The following is a 5,240-nucleotide window of genomic DNA, read 5'->3' on the forward strand; positions in this document are numbered from 1 at the left end:
TAACCTTCACTCGTAAAAAACAGCCAATTTATTATACTTATAAATTAATCCAAGTAATGCTTTAACGAGTAGAATGAATCAGAGATCTTGAAGTACTGCTAGATTCTAAAATGTTTTGAAAATATTTTAGAAAAAGCTTATAAACAATTGGGCTTGATTATTTAGTATTACTGTACGGGACGTGTTTGCATGCACAATAAAAACAACTCAAAGTAATAAATAAATTGTATTAAGATAAATTTAAAAATTATTTTTCACTAAAACAACGTAAATATATTATGAAGAAATGTTATTAAATGAAGGGTGGGATATAAGTCTAACGCTTGGAGTGCTCCGGGAGTGAAGAAGGCTAAAATTATGGCAGAGATTTTCAACGATAACTTCATCATCAGACTCGCTATCCGCATTAGCGTTTCCATTTGTCTCGAGTTTCTCAAATTTCCTGGGCTCTTCTTTCAAAGCATAAGCTTTGACTTTGAAATACGTCCAACCTTCAGCGCACGTCCGGTTCCACCTTGCCCTCTAGGGCTGGCAAGTTGTGAAGAAGGTGCCGTAATTTATCTCTCTAGGCATTGCAGATGGCGATGCTAGACCTGAACTCTCAACATTGCTGAAGGAATGATTTAAGGATCTAAATGATGGCGGACCAACAACCATCTCGGCAAAAAATACTCTCCTCTTCTTTTGTGACTCGTTCGGATGAATGCTTTCATAATTTCCCGTACTCTGATTACCAAAAGGAAAGTTCTGAAGATTTGGAAGGCTTCTCATTTGGTTGTAGAAGTTTTCAACAATGTTTTTAACGTACTCTGATTTGGGTAACTTTCGAGTATCTGTAGGAGAAGGATCTCATCTTGAACGTCGTTGAAATCAAGTTCCATGGCCAGGCGTGTCTCCACTTTCTTTGACTGGTTTTCCAAGTCGGTGTTTGCTTTTCGCACGTTTTCTTCGGGTCCATTTCCCGAGTCGTATACGTCTTCCTCGTAGGTGTCGATTCTGACCGATCTATTTCAAGATTCACATGCAGTATTGAAAAAATCGGAAAAACTCCCAGTTGAATTCGAAGGTGATGATGAAAGTGTCGCAGCCTCATACTCATTGGTAGAATTATTTAAAGTTTTAAATGACGGTGGCCCACTGACCATATCTTCAAATATCCTCCTCCTATTCCTTACAACACGTTAATCGCCTTTTTTTACCTCCTCGGACACGAAAATTTGGACGATCTGCAATGCCCTTACGCTGTTTTTGGAAGTTTTTGTAGTATTTGACCAGAGCTTTTTGGTTTGGATAGTTGTCAAGGATTTGGCAGTAAAGGATTTCGTAATGTGGATTAAATGAGGTTCCCAATCCATGCCTAGGCCGACCCAGTAATGGTTAGAAGGGTTCCATGATAACCCAACACAGTGACTATTCAACACACTTTTAAAAAGTGATAAGTCATTAAAAACGATGAAAATAAATAAATTAACCTTACCTAACCTACTTAACCCAGTTAATAAAGTTTTTGTTTCATCACTTTCCATGACTTAATACAACTTTTTAAAGATGTGATGAATTATCGTTTTGATGATTTATCCGGTCACCACAGAAAAGATAAACCGCCACAAAACTCTTGGCACTCGTGCATTGCTCATTCGCGGTCCTACAAAAAGCAATGTAGGAATTTAATTTTCTCATTGGGAAAGTATTATTGCTGTTAATTCCTGTCGTTAAAGTGTATTCAGTGCTTTGTTTAATGCATTTTTAAAACAATTAAAGTTTTTGTATACCTGCTTTACGTACATAGTCACACGTAGAAAAAATACTAATAGTGAGTATTATTTATTTATTAAGTTTCTCTTAAAATTTTTCGAATTCTAATAAAAACGGGATTGCAAGACCTTAATGAATAAATTAATAGGTTTCCTAATAACATTTAGTAAAATTCGCATGTTTTATCACGATGTCGGTAAACGGGTTCATAAAAGTACTAAAGTTTTCTCATTTCGTCATAGTATAATATTAAGGCAAATGTACGTCAGACATATTTAAAAATACTAAAAGTTTATCAGGAAATGGCCTGCAATATCGTTTTGTTTTGCGTGCTGTATATTTTTGAAAAATTATTTTTCTTCTACCTTCCATGTAATTGAAAATGTCGACGATTATTCTACCATAAATGATTTGAAACACTCTTGAGTTTGGGTTTGGGCTTCCATAAGGTTCAGTTATGAGACTCGTATTGATTAAACTTTACGTTTTCGTATTCGCGTTTCGATACAATTTAGGATAAATATAAAACTTGTTTTATTCAAATTCTGAATCCCACATTTTATATTGGTGTGGATAGAGTAGTTTTACTTATTTGCATAACATTTTTGTTATTTTTTTAGTTTTTCATTATATTTTATGTTTCTGTTAGAGCTTGTTATATTTATATTCTTTCGTATTTAGTTTTACATTACTCCTTGCTTTAAAATTAATTTCGTTTCGCACTTTATTAGAATATTATGTATATTCTGAATAATATGATGGCCCAGCTGCGCCTATATCCAAATAAAACAATAATTAGATTTAATATCATTGGCATGATTTCCAAATATATTTTTTTTCATTTTCACCTACGTGCTTATATAAGTTAATAAAGTTGTACCCAAATCATTATTTCAAACCTTATTTCAATTCATAAAATTTCAGTCATAAAATTTATAAATTTGACTGTGCAGCTGATTATCATTGCCACCTTTAATGTTCTCTTATCGATATTTCCAAAGAAATCGGTTAAAACCATTTGTCAAACGTTGAAATGGAATCAAAATAGTCCTCAAATGATCTAGACTGAAAATGAGTGGAGTGAGTTGTATTTAGAAACAATTTATTGCTTTGAATCATTCATAAGTATTTGTTTTGTTTTCAGATCTTTATACAAAGCTTTTCGGTGCAGTTTTGATGCTTTCAGTAAGCATGCTTTAGTTCCTTTCCCGATGGAATTGATAGCCGGGTTCAAAAATGGTTTTCCCATGTAGTGAAAAAATAATATAATTAAATGGAAAATTGTTTGTTGTGACATTTTCTTATTAAATGAGAGCGAGATGTCTATGGAACGCTTGGGGCGCTCCGGGTGTGAAAAAAACTTCGCTGAAAGATATTTTCTCGTATAGTAATTGCCTCATTGATTTTTCACATTTTTGAATCGGGAGAAGAATGTTTTTTTTAGTATATTAACACTTGTCCTATCCAACTTTCAAGCAAAAAAAAATCCCAACAAGTGGAAATTTTTCTAATAATTTTGTCGTATTACGTATCTCAGTTTCCAAACTTAGTGTATGTACATTGCAAATTTAATTAGTCCCATCGACATACCTGCATTTCCGCATTCGGTACATTATAAAAGTATATTGTTATGAAATCTTTCATATATGTTAAACGTAAAAATCGGGATTTCGATGCGAAAACTATGTGTAATGAAGATGCAAATTAATATTGAAAATAAATTTAATCAAATAGGAGACAAAGAAAAACGTTAAAATAATTTTTTTAATTTATTGATATTATGTACTAAAGAAATATTATAAAATATAGTGCAGGATATCATTTGGATGCTTTGGTTGATGCTCCGGGTCATCGTCAGACTCGCCATCCATATTGGTGTTTGTTTAACCTCAAATCCTAATTTATGTTCTAATTATTTCGTGGGCTTTTCTTCCGCGTCAAATGCATCGGCTTGTAGATTGGTACAATCTCTCAACATTGATGATGGAATGATTTAAGGATCTGAATGACGGCGGACCAACTACCATCTCCGCAATGACCAATCTCCTCTTCTCTTGTGATAAGTTTGGATGAATGCTTTTATATTGTCCCGTAGTCTGGTCTAGTCCATTACCAAGAGACAAGTAGTTGAGATCTGGGTGGTTTCTCGTCTGGTTACGGAAGTTTTTAAAATACGTTTGCTTCGCAATTTAATTTGGGTAACTGCCGAGTATCTGGCGGAACAAGATCTCGTCTCCAAAGTCGATAAAATTTGGTTCCAAACACATGGCCAGGCATGTTTAAAATTTTTCAGATCTATCCCCGTCGGCGTTTGCTGTTGCCTCAGTTTCTTCGAATACTAGAAATTCATTTTTAGAGCCGTATACTTTGTCTTTGCCGACGCTGACCAATCTAACAGGATGTTGCGTAAGGCAGTCCTCCAAGGCTTCGCAGGTGGTGTTGAAGAAATCGGAACTCCCAGTTGAATCTAAAGATGGAAGTGTCGCAGTCTCATTCTTTTTGGTAGAATGATGTAAGGACCTGAATGACGGTAGCCCATTAACCATCTCCCAAAATATCCTCCTCCTGTTCTCTTGAGACACGCTTGGATGGATGCTGACATATTTCCCTCGGACACAAATATTTGAACGAGCGGCTCTGTCCCTCCGTTGTTTCTGGTAGTTTTTGTAGTATTTGACCAGAGCTTTTTGTTTTAGATAGCTGTCAAAGATTTTACAGTGCAGGATCTCGTCCAAAATGAGGATTGAATGAGATAAGATGAGTAAAGGTTAGAAGTTACTATGCCCAGGCTGATGTGATGATTCATTTTTGATTTGGAAGAATTCAGATTATTTTATCTCGCTTTATTCAACTATTTGACAAAATTTTACAATAGAGTTTGAATACCTGGTCATAAAATTACGATTATTTTCTGTCAATTTATTTGACTATTTCACAAAATTTTACAAATTACAAATATTTATAAAAACTTTTATTTTCAGGATAAGGGCGATGATAAAGTTTTAAACAGTTCTTTTCGATAAGTTATATCAATTACGAGTGATGATCGACATTGCTAAATAAAAGCTAATATAGCCAACAGAATCCCCGTCTCCGCCCCCTCGCTAACTCACCCCCCTCCCTATCGCAGGTGCGACCGTAGCGGCTAGTAGTGGAACTAACTAAAGGGATAATTGTCTTCCCTCAATAGGGCGTAGTGCTTATTTTAGAGGGTCTTAGATATATTTTTTTTTTTAAATAATGCGGATTTTTTATTGTTTCGGTATATATAAAAATGGTCAAAACATTAAAAAGGAGAATTACGAACGACAACGATATAAGTTTTTTATATGCTTTTTCAACCATCTTATCATTCTACTAAAATGCTCTTACCAGTTTTCTCTTACATAATTTTCACTTACAATTCTGTGAATAGTAGTCCGAGCCTCCAAAAAGTATGTTTCTAATATTAGAGAATATTCTCTTACTTAAAAAATCTAAATTTC

Source organism: Hesperophylax consimilis, chromosome 18 (assembly GCF_061612785.1).
Source record: "Hesperophylax consimilis isolate HC1 chromosome 18, BYU_Hcon_1.0, whole genome shotgun sequence".
Lineage (NCBI taxonomy): Eukaryota > Metazoa > Arthropoda > Insecta > Trichoptera > Limnephilidae > Hesperophylax > Hesperophylax consimilis.